Source organism: Miscanthus floridulus, chromosome 18, assembly GCF_019320115.1.
Source record: "Miscanthus floridulus cultivar M001 chromosome 18, ASM1932011v1, whole genome shotgun sequence".
Classification (NCBI taxonomy): Eukaryota; Viridiplantae; Streptophyta; class Magnoliopsida; order Poales; family Poaceae; genus Miscanthus; species Miscanthus floridulus.
In genome coordinates this window covers 92,894,017-92,906,298 of record NC_089597.1, presented here as the reverse complement: position 1 = coordinate 92,906,298, position 12,282 = coordinate 92,894,017, and the positions used below count along the sequence as shown (strand labels likewise).

The 12,282-nt window shown below is 47.0% G+C and overlaps 1 pseudogene; it reads left to right on the top strand.

Annotated features, from left to right (window-relative positions):
- The first annotated feature begins 1,743 nt into the window (after nucleotides 1-1,743).
- On the top strand, nucleotides 1,744-7,456 carry LOC136524195 (protein Rf1, mitochondrial-like; annotated as a pseudogene).
- The last annotated feature ends 4,826 nt before the right edge of the window (nucleotides 7,457-12,282 follow it).

Below are 12,282 nucleotides of genomic sequence, written 5' to 3'. Positions count from 1 at the left end.
TCTACCGATATAAAACATTATCTTAGTTGCATCATTGAAAAGTCTATACAGTAGAGTTTGTGAGCTTGCAACGCTGTGCTTCGTGACTGTGTTAATTTCACGAACTTTGCCTTTTGGATTAAATATCACTTTAATATCGGTATTTAATTTTGTAGTATTGTTATCTTATTGTGTGATCCATGTATTTTTAGTATAAAAGTTTAGCTGTACTGTAGCAACGCACGGACACGCTACGTAGTATAAACATAAACAAAGAACCGCTGAGTAATAAACAAAGTTTAAACAAGAGTTCAATGCATTGGCAGCCCTTAAACTTATGGCTCTATGGCACTTAGGTCCATGAACTCTCAAAATCGAAATTTGTCTCCCTGAACTTGTTAAAGTGTGCCACTTAGGTCCATAACTCCTCAGAGGGCATTGACTAGGATAAAATTTTACAAAAAACACCCTATCTATATCTATCTAGTCATCTTCTATCCCTAGCGCTCCTTTCCTAGGCCCGCGGTGACGGCGTCGCCCGAGTCAGCCTCCACCTCCGGCCGAGCACGCCTCCCCATCGCTGATTCACCATCCCACACCCTAGCCCACTTCTCGATGTCCCCGCCCGCTAGCGCACGCACAGGCAGCCATGGCAAGGCAACCTCACGTGCCTAGGACCTCCTGGCGCCGCCCGTGGCCGCCATCGAGCGCGCGGACGGCCAGCATCTTGGCATCAACAGGGAGGAGTAGGATGTCCAGGGACATGGGTGTGCGGGGGCCGAAGGCGACGGTGATGGGTTGGCCACCTCTACATCGGAGGGTGCGGCACGTGTGTGGCGAGGCACGGGCGGCGGCTGCGCGGAGAGCGGCCGAGCAGCGGTGGCTCGAGTGCGCAAGGCGAGTGTTAGGGAGCTTGCTTGTGGTGCAGCCGCGGGTGAGCTGGCCTTCTGTAGGTTAGAGCAGCGGAGCTTGTGGCCAACTATGGCTTCCTCATCCGCGAGGGACCGTCGTTTGCCACCACAACTAGTAGCTCGCCGAAGGGGAGTTCCACCTACGACGCCAGGGCAATGCCGTCGGGGTGCTTGTCGTACGTGCGCTGGCGGGCGGGGACGCCAGGAGGTGGGCTAGGGTGTGGAGCGACGATGGGGATTGGTGAGGCATGCTCGGCCGGAGGAGGCCGGCTTGGGCGATGTCGACACCGCACGGGCCTAGGAAAGGAGTGCTAGAGGAAGATGACTAGATAGGGTGTTTTTTGTAAAATTTTATCCTAGCCAATGCCCTCTTAGCGGTTATGGACCTAAGTGGCACATTTTGACAAGTTCAGGGAGGCAGATTTCAATTTTGAGAGTTCATGGACCTAAGTGGCATAGAGCCATAAGTTTAAGGGCTGCCAATGTATTTAACTCTTTAAACAAAGAACCAGCTTACAGGGAAGACAAAACAGAGCCCTCAAGGTTCAGACCAGAGTACAAGGAACCACCTGAGTAAATTAACTAATTACCCCGATGCTGAAAAAAATAGTCCGAGACAGGAAAGCGGCCGTCGCCACGCCTGGCGCCCTGCCCGCACCCTAGCAGACACGCGCGAACCTAGCGCGCTGCCCACCACTCCCTCCAGTGCACACCATCACGCACTCCACGGTGCGGCACGGGCTGCTCCGCCCGCCCAGCGCACGCGAGCTGCTCTGCTTCGTCGACCCAGAGGCTAGCGTGGCGCGGAGCCGTCCATGCCAGTGCCAGTAGCGCGCGCGCAAGCCCTGTTGGCATGTCGCGCCGCGTGAGCGCCGCCGCCGCCGACCGGTGCTTGGAGCTGGAGCGCGTCATTGCCGGCCGCGCTCGCTAGGGAAGCCTCGGCCTCGACGACGCGCTCAAGCTGTTCGATGAATTGCTCCACTACACTAGGCCTGCCTCAGTTCGTGCTTTCAACCACCTGCTAACCGTTGTTTCGCGCACCCGATGCTCTCCAGCCTCATCCCAGCTCGTCGTCTCGCTCTTCAATCGGATGATACGTGACTGCTCCATCAAGGTGGCTCTAGACGCTTGCTCCTACAGCGTACTCATCGGCTGCTTCTGCCGCATGGGCCACATGGAGCATGGCTTCGCCACCTTTGGCCTCATTGTTAAGACGGGCTGGAGGGTGAATGACGTAGTAGTCATCTATCAATTGCTAAAAGGTCTATGTGATGCAAAGAGGGTGGGTGAGGCCATGGGCATTTTGCTCCAATGAATGCCTAAGCTTGGCTGCGCGCCGGACGTAGTTTCATACAACATACTTCTCAAAGGTTTCTTCAATGTAAAGAGAGCTGAGGAGGCACTTGAGCTTCTGCACATGATGGCTGATGATCAAGGTAGGAGCTGCCCACCGGATGTGCCTACAACACCATCATCAACGGTTTCTTTACTGAGGGTAAAGTGGACAAAGCTTACAACCTGTTTCTTCAAATGATGGATCAGGGGATTGCACCAGGTGTTGTGACATATGCCACAGTAATTGACGTCCTGTGCAAAGCATATGATTAATAAAAGTGTTAAGCCAAATAATGAAACATATACTTCTCTGATCCATGGATACCTCTCTACTAGATAGTGGAAAGAAGTGGTCCGTATGCTTGAAGAAATGTCCACACATGATCTAAAGCCAGATTGTTTTACTTATGCTTTGCTGCTGGACTACCTATGCAAAAATGGAAGATACAGAGAAGCTAGATTTTTTTTTGATTCTATGATTAGGATGGGCATAAAACCTGATGTAACTATCTATGGCATTTTGCTTCATGGATATGCTACCAAAGGTGCTCTTTTTGAAATGCATAGTTTCCTAGATTTGATGGTAGGAAATGGTATCTCACCTAATCATCACATCTTTAACATAATGTTCTGTGCATATGCTAAGAAGGCAATGATAGATGAGGCAATGCATATATTTGACAAAATGAGGCAGCAAGGGTTGAGTCCTAATGTCGTCAGCTATGGAGCACTAATAGATGCACTATGCAAGTTAGGCAGGGTGGACGATGATGTGCTCCAATTCAATCAGATGATCAATGAAGGAGTGACTCCTAACATTGGTGTTTTTAACTCCCTTGTTTATGAACTCTGCACCGTTGACAAATGGGAGAAGGCCGAGGAATCATTTTTTGAAATGTTGGATCAAGGAATCCGTCTTGACGCGGTGTTCTTCAACACATTAATGTGTAACTTATGCAAAGAAGGGCAGGTCTGGAAGCCCAAAGGCTCATTGACTTGATGGTACGCTAAGTTGCACAAATATGGATACGCGTATCGGTATCGGAAGCATACGGATATGCAGATACGGCAATTTCCTAAGGAACCCGATAAGCGGATACGTTTTACTGTTTTTTAATAAATATAGATAATAGCGCATATTAAAATTGTGAAAGAGTGAAAGTAGTAAATTACCTTGCAATAGCAAGTACCAGCCAAAGCAAAGACTGGAACTCCGAAAGCATCTCCATTCTTCAAATCTTCAATTGTCCATTCTCGAGTTCTCCAAGACTCCAAGTCCAGAATTTGCACAGAAAAACCAAGTAACCAATTATCAATCAATTTATTACTAAAACTTGACTACTTAAGTATTCAGTAATCAGTAGTAGTTCAGTACATCACCTTGCTAGTGTACTGGAGTCTGAACTCTGAAGTAGACAGGAGATGAGAGGAGAGGACAAAGGAGTATTGTAACTGCTATTACTACATACAAGCAAAGCAACAAGAACTGCACTTCATCAATACGATCTACACTTCATCAATAAGACTAACTTCATCAATACGAACTGCATACACTAGCAATTTCACTAACAGGAGTAACAGAGTACAGACTAATACTGCATACAAGCAAAGCAACAAGAACTACACATCATCAATACGAACTGCACTTCATCAATACGAACTACATACATTTAGCAGCGCATCAAATCCATCTCAAAAAAAAACCTAACCCCGAGAAGCAAGCTGCAGCTAGCGAGTACGCAACGGACCATGCAGCGGCGGTGGCGGTGGGTCGTTGGGCCACAGGAGACCCGGTGTCGGTGTTTCGGACCGGGAGGTCCTCAACTAACTAGTGAATTTATCCTGTGTGTTCCCGATTCCAGATGGTGATGCAAAGAGACACAAGGATTATACTGGTTCGAGCAATTTGAGCCCTACGTCCAGTCTAGGGGATCGATCTTGTATTCCTTGCACCGAAATGCTTGTAGTAGGGGGATACAAGCTAGGTGAGAGAGGGAGCCAGTCCTAGGTCTCGGCGAGGTGTGATGTGGGCTGCTTGAGACGTTGCTCTTAGGCAGCAGGGAAATGTGTGTGTTACCGGGTGTTGTTCTTCCTGAGTCCCCCCTAAATGGCCCAAGTCCTCTCCTTTTATAGTTGAAGGGAGGACAAGGACAGTACATGTGCTAACTATACGGCGTCGTGCAAACAGAGGTAGCGCATCCGAGCCCTGTGGCGGCGTAGTTGTCGGAGTGGTCCGTCCTTGGAGCACTGGGGCGGCGTGCTGGTCACATCCGATCCTGTGCGTCATGGGAGCTCTAGGGCTGCCTTGGAGTGGGTGTGGCGGTCAGCGTGCGAGTCGCTGTGGATTGACTGTGCGTGAGGCCGAGGCTCGGTCGGTGCCGAGGCTGCACCGCAGTGGGGGGTCTCGGCAGACACAAATCTCAAGATAGCCAAGACCTCGGTGCATAGTGCTGAGGCCCTGAGAGAGCGGTTGATCTGGTGCGCTGGCTCGGAGGCGGTGATGACCCGGGCCAGGCTGTCCATGTCGTGTTGTTTTCGAGGCGGGGATCGTGGGGCACAGTATAGTGCGGGCGCTGATCGTGGGCACAGCGTTAGAATACAGTGACCGGTAATCTCCACCGTGCCCTGTCTCAGCCGGTATGGCACCGATGCGACCTCATGTCCCGTCGGCCATTCTGCGGTGTCGAGCCGTTGTCCAGCTAAGATTGCAGGAGTGGTTGACGTATTAATGGGACATGACGTGCTGTCGGGAAGACCGGCCAAGGCGGGGGTGACGGGCTATGGATAAGCCGGCCTCGCGCGAGACGGAGAATAAGGCCTCGCGTGAGACGGAGAATAAGGCCTCACGCGAGGCAGAGATTGGTCTCTTTGCCGAGGCCTTCCGCAAGAGGTCTCGCGTGAGGCGGAGATTGCGTCTCCTTGCCGAGACCTCCCGTGAGAGGCCTGAGGCAATGTAGAGAGTCGGGCGGGCTCGGACGGGGCCGGTTATGAGCCCATGGCTTTCCCTCTAACTTTGCCGTTAATGGGATTTTAGTGCCTCTTTTGGTGTACGCTCGGGGTACCCCGTTTTATGGTACCCGACACCCGGGCCGCGGGGAGGAGAGGGAACTGACCTTGAGTCGGCGTAGCAACGACGCAGCAGAGCCAGAGGCGCGCAGATCTCTATCCATCCGTCCGCTCCGCACCAGCCCAGCCGGCGGCAGCGGCAGCGGTGGATGGGGACGAGAGGGAGGAGGATGAGGAGGATTTGGCGGTCGGCGCGGCGACCTTCGCTCCGGCAGCGGGTGGCGGAGAGGGGCTGGCGGAAGCGGCACGGCCGGCGTGGGGTGGGGACGGGACGGGGAGAGGAGGGGAGGTGAGCACGAGGCGGAGGCTCGTCGCTGGCAGCCGGCGAGTAGGGATGCCGGCGAGTGGAGGCGGAGGCTCGTCGCCGGTGGCCGGCAGGCGGCGAGCAGGGGATGCGCCGTCACCGCGCGGTGTTGCAGCGCGAGTCGCGGCCTCGCGGGCGTGCAGGAGTGCGGGCATCGCTGGCTAGGGCATCGGGGACAAAGGATATGTGACTCTGTTATTGGGCCAAGCCGTATCCCATAAGGCCGATACGTATCAGCCCACGTATCCAATATTTGCGAAAATTATTAAAATTCGGATACTCCGACGATACGTATCCTTGGCGTATCGGACACATATCCATATTCGATACGTATCGGATACGCGATACGCGCCTTCCTGGACGTATCCGTGTAACATAGATGGTACGCGTGGCTGCAAGGCCTAATGTTATCTCATATAATACATTAGTTGATGGCCACTGCTTAACTCGTAGAATTGATGAAGCGGCGAAGCTACTTGATATAATGGTCTCAATTGGCCTGAAACCTGATGAAGCTACTTATAATACTTTGCTTCATGGCTACTGCAAAGCTCGAAGGATAGATGATGCATATAGCCTTTTCCGAGAAATGTTAATGAAGGGACCTACACCTGGAGTTGTGACTTATAGTACTATATTGCATGGTTTGTTTCGGGAGATTTTCTCAAGCGAAGGAACTCTACCTCAATATGATCAACAGCAGAACACAGTGGGATATCTACACATACAACATGATTCTAAATGGTCTTTGCAAAAATAATTGTGTTGATGAAGCATTCAAAATATTTCAGAGCATGTGTTCTAAGGATCTTCAACTTAACATTGTTACATTCACCATTATGATTGGTGCTTTGCTCAAAGGTGGCAGAAGGGAAGATGCTATGGATTTGTTTGCTACTATCTCTGCGTATGGTTTGGTTTCGAATGTTGAGACCTACCGCTTAATAGCAGAAAATCTCATAGAAGAAGGGTCACTTGAGGAGTTCGATGGTCTGTTTTCAGCAATGGAAAAGAATGGTACTGCTCCAAACTCACGTATGTTAAATGCTCTAGTTAGGAGGTTGTTGCATAGAGGTGACATAAGCAAGGCTGGGGCTTACCTCTCCAAACTTGATGAGAAGAATTTCTCACCTGAGGCTTCCACTACTTCCATGCTTATATCACTTTTCTCGAGGGGTGAATATCAGCACCATGCAAAGTCTCTGCCTGAAAAGTATCGTTTCCTCAATGAAGTCAACAGTTGAGTGTTGACCAAAAAATAAAATCAGTTTTCAACAGTTGAGTGCAAGACCATCATGATCATTGGAGCATTTCGTTTCAAATGCTTGGCACGATCGTTGGTTCCAGCCATCTTTTGGGTGATGGAGTGCCGTTTCTTTGCTCGATCTGCAGCTGTACACATGGCGATAAATAGGGCGGCAGTGTACCAACAAAATTTTACTGTAGAATACTCCGTGCGCGCCAGTTGCGTAGAATCTAATTTCGCTGTGCTTGGCCACCGCCGAAGTACCTCACTTAACCTCACAAACATGTGTGTTTGCCCCTCTCTGGGTCTGCATTTGTAATTGAGAGTGCATTGTGTTTGTATGTGGTTTCCCAGGATGGGATAGGGGACCTGGACTACTCGGCGTCGGCGTCGGCGTCGGGTGGGTCCACCTCCAACTTCTCCGGGCTGTCCAGCGGCAGCGGGTCGGCCAACAAGGTGGACTCCCCAGTTCTCGGCCTTGTCACCGAGGCCGACAGCATCACAAGAACAGCACGGGCGCAGCAGTGTGCAGCACAGACATACAGCCATGGGACAAGGACAGTGACACCAAGATACTTGTTCATCCATCTTACATTCTTACACCACTGCTTCTGACAGTTTTCACGATGCTTAACCATGTAAGCAGCTAAAGGATGTCTGGAATTTTGGATGAGTGGTTATTTGCTAAAAATGTACAGTGTTTACTATTTAGCTCAAAATTCAAACAACTTTACTACAGCTCCCGGGTGCAGTTTCAGCCGACTGCGCATCCCTTTTATGACAAAGTTGTCCTGCTACTTTCCTTTTTTTTTTGGCAAAGTTTTCTTCACATTTCAACTATTCTTTAGATTATTTCTTCAAAAAACTATTCTCTAGATGAGGTTATTAGTTTATCACGTAAACATAATTGAACAGATATTTTTTCAGTATGGAAAAGATATACAGTAGTAATAAGGTGTTGCACATGCAACATCTCTTCCGGTCTATATTGTTTTGACAAAAATCCAAACGGTATAAAATTGCTAGTTCCTGAGCATATTTAAAAATAATCTTATTGCTTATTTGGCAACTTTTCTTGGATCGTTGTACAAAATAATGTTCATTACTCTTTGATCTTATTTACATAATTTATAAACCTGAATTAGATTTGCACATAATTTGCATAGAAAATTTCCTAAAGTTATATACATGCAGGGGTGGAGCCTCGTTGAGGCGAAACTGGGCTCTTGCACCCCTTTGCTCCACGCGCGCAGGTCCGCTAACCTCAAAAACTGCATCTCATGGCGGTTGTCATCGAGAAGATGGAAAGGGCGTTGGAGAAGATAAACAGGTCTATTTCAGTCGAAGCATCCTGATGAAGGTGTATGTCTTGGTGGGCTGTCTCAGGTGGCTCAAACTAAAGAAAGCCTTTGCCCCCCCCCCCCCCCCCCCCCCCTCTCTAATTTAAGGGCACGATCTGCCACTGCATATACATGCAAATCTGCAGGCACATCATTGTCAACAGGCAACAAATATTTTGGAATTTTATTATGTACAAATCATGAAAATTCTGAACAAAATTGTCCATGATCTCAAGAAAGTACAAAACATTCTGAACTTCAAAATATTTTGCCTTCATCGTAATCTGATTTGGTTTGAAAGGGACCACAAGTGGATGTTTTAATTTTATTTTCGACCATAAACTTATTCCAAATATTTTTTGGACCATTGTTTCATTTAGAATTAATCCAATCCATTTTTATATTTTTATTAACAAATTTTCTGAACATAATATTCAATTTTTTTAAATATACCATTCAAATTCTAAAATTCATAACACATTATTGAACAATTAGTGCATAAAGATGTTGACTTAAATTTTGAAAATTTTCTAATCATCTTTCTTAAATTTTTGAATCAGCTATTGAATAGGGTGTACATAAAAATGTGTTTTAACAAATTTATCATACATGTTAGACATAGCATACAAATTCAAGAATAAGGTGTAAAATTGGTTTGATTAAAATCATAGTTAAAACAAATCAGTAGCCAGAAAATTAGTTAGTAGTTAGTAAAATGGATTAGCAAGCAATCACTTCATTTAGGGCATTCATTATTTTGTCTTTGAGCACAGACACACCCCCATCTCACTGTCCACAGCTGATCCAAATGCATAGCACAGAGGGCCTTATCACAAGCTCCCCTCCACTTTTTCTCTCTCTCTCTTATCTTCTCCTTTCTCGGGCCTGTTCGCTTGAACTTATCAGCTGGCTTATCAGCAAGAATCTACAATATTTTTCTCTCACAACAAAACAGCTTCAGCCGGCTTTAATACCAGCCGAACAGGCCCGAAAGTGACAACGGGAGCATTGTGCGCGTCAACGACTCCTATGGCTTGCCACATTAGGTGACCCCTCCGTGTATTACTCCTCTACAATGCGGTGATGTCCCTCCACTTCACGCCCCCTAGAGATGACCATGCATGCTTCACCCCGTTCTCTACCTCTTTGTCGTTGACCTAGAGGCCTAAGTGTTAAACTATTCTATTCACAAGGTCATAGATCTAGCTGGGTACTTCTTGTAAATGAATTGCATGTCCTAGTACATGAACTAGACAGAGATTAGAGGGAGGAGTAGTGCTAGGTTACCGAGGATCGTAGGCCTTCGATCCAGAGGCGGCTGCCATGGGCGTTGCGCCGGTGTCTGCGCTAGGGCAGCAACGATCAGTGAAGACGGTGTCGGTGATGAGCAGTGGCGACCGCGCGGTGAAGACCGATGGCGGTGCAGTGCAGTGGTGGAGGTGCTTCCCGTCACTGGCTGCGCCCCTCACTAGATCGGGTTTAGGGTTTGTCGGTGGGGAGCTCGACTCAGGCGAACCTCATGCTTAGAGCCGCCGGCCCCCACCTCTATTTATTGCGCAGTGTGACAGGGGCCCTCCAGCCATAGTGGGCTAGGCGCCCCCGATCAGGGCGCGGATCAAAGGCCCAACTAGGTCGTTGTGCCTAGTTTGGGATTAGAGATCAATCTAACAATCTTTCCCTTGATCTCCTACCATCTTTCAATTTCATATCATTTACTTTTGTTCATTCCATTACAGATTAGCGCATAGAGCATGTTTCATCATCACGGTCAATTGTCGATAGATTTATTAGCTACAACACACCACTCTGTTCTGAAATAAATACTTAACTTTGGGCCTTCTTTTGTCTAGGAATTATAGGCTCTCCCTTAAACCCATGCCAGCTACATGTTCTCTGAACACGTTGGGTGGTAAGCCTTTTGTAAGCGGATCCGCGAGCATCTTTTCAGTACTTGTATGCTCAAGACTTATGACATGATCCCGAAATTTATCTTTCACAACATAATACTTTATGTCAATGTATTTGGCAACACCACTTGACTTATTGTTGTGAGCATACTGCACTGTCGGATTATTATCGTAGTATAACTTAAGTGGTCTATAGATGTCGTCAACCACCTTCAAACCGGGTATGAACTTCTTTAGCCAGTTCACCGGCCCCGTTGCCTCATAACACGCTACAAACTCGGCATATATTGTGGACGATATAGTGATGGTTTGCTTTGAGCTTTTCCATGAAATAGCTCCCCCTGCGAGAGTGAATATATATCCAAACGTGGATTTTCTATCATCTCCCGCATAATCAGAATTTTAATATCCCACTATACGGAGTGAATCAGATCTTCTATACGTCATCATGAGGCTTTTCGTTCCTTGCAAATAATGCAAGACTTTCTTTACTAATTTCAGTGTTATGTTCTAGGATTGCTCTGGAATATGCCAAGTAACCTGGTAACAAATGCCAAGTCAGGGCACATACATACTTGAGCATATTGCAAGCTTCCAACAACTGAAGCATATGGAAACCACTTTCATTTGATCGATCTCATATTGGTTCCTAGGGCATTGAAAATCCTCATATCTGTCGCCCTTGACTATAGGAGCAGGTGAGGGACTACATTTGTGCATACTGAATTTCTTTAAGATCCTTTCTATGTATGCCTTTTGTGATAGTCCTAATACCCCTTTACTTCTATCTCGATGAATCTCGATCCCTAGAATGAACGAGGCTTCACCAAGATCTTTCATATCAAATTTTGAGGACAAAAACTTCTTTGTCTCTAGTAGTAGACTGACATCACTACTAGCAAGTAAGATATTGTCCACATACAGGACAAGGAAGATAAACTTTCCATTCTTAAACTTTGCATAGACATAATTGTCCTCAACATTCTTTTTAAACCCAAAATTCCTTATTGTCTGATCAAACTTCAAGTACCACTGTCTTGAAGCTTGTTTTAATCTATAAATGGACTTCTTTAGGCGGCATCCCATTCGTTCTTTTCCTTCCATGACAAAACCTTTTGGTTGTGCCATGTAAACATTTTCCTCCAAGTCTCCGTTGAGAAATGTCGTCTTTACATCCATCTGATGTAATTCTAAATCGTAATGTGCCACTAATGCCATTATGATTCTCAAGGAATCTTTACATGAGACTGGAGAAAAGGTCTCATTATAATCAATCCCTTCTCTTTGCGTAAAGCCTTTTGCCACAAGTCGCGCTTTATATCTCTCTATGTTTCCTTGAGAGTCAAGTTTTGTTTTGTAGACCCATTTACAGCCTACTATTTTGGCTCCTTTAGGAATTATTTGCAAGTCCCAAACTTTATTGGCATTCATAGATTTCATTTCATCTTTCATGGCCTCAAGCCACTTTGATGAATGATCACTTTTCATGGCTTCTTCAAATGAGGTGGGATCATCCTCCATTTAAAATCCCTCAGTGTTGTATACTTCATAGTCAGCAAGAAGAGCTGATTTTCTAACTCTTTGAGACCTTCTAGGGGCCTCCAAATTTGGCACATCTTCTGTTTGAGGCTGTTGTTGCTCCCCCTCATGTGTGGCAATAGGTTCTATAGGATCCTGAAGAACAGGTTCCTCATCGTCATTTATTGTTGCCACAGGCGGAATAACAATAGGTGCTGGCACCATAGTATCTTACACTGTCGGTGCAGCAACGGCAGGTAGTGAGAAAAATGGCTCATGAATCATCTGAGTGGGTGCATATACCCACTTCTTCTCAAGTCAATATCTCGAGCTACCATGCTCCCCCTCATCATTTCATCCTCTAGGAAGACAGTGTGTCTCGTTTCTATAAACTTTGTATGTCTGTCTGGACAGTAGAAACGAAAACCTTTTGACTTTTTTAGGTAGCCAATGAAATGGCAACTTACTGTTTTAGGATCTAGCTTCCCAATGTTTGGATTAAATACTTTAGCCTCAGCAGGGCTCCCCCACACACGTAAGTGGTTTAGTGAGGGTACTCTTCCTGTCCACAACTCATACGGTGTTTTGGGCACCGACTTACTTGGTGCTCTATTGAGAATATGAATGGTGGTTTTTAACGCCTCCATCCACAGGCTCAATGGTAAGGTGGAGTAAC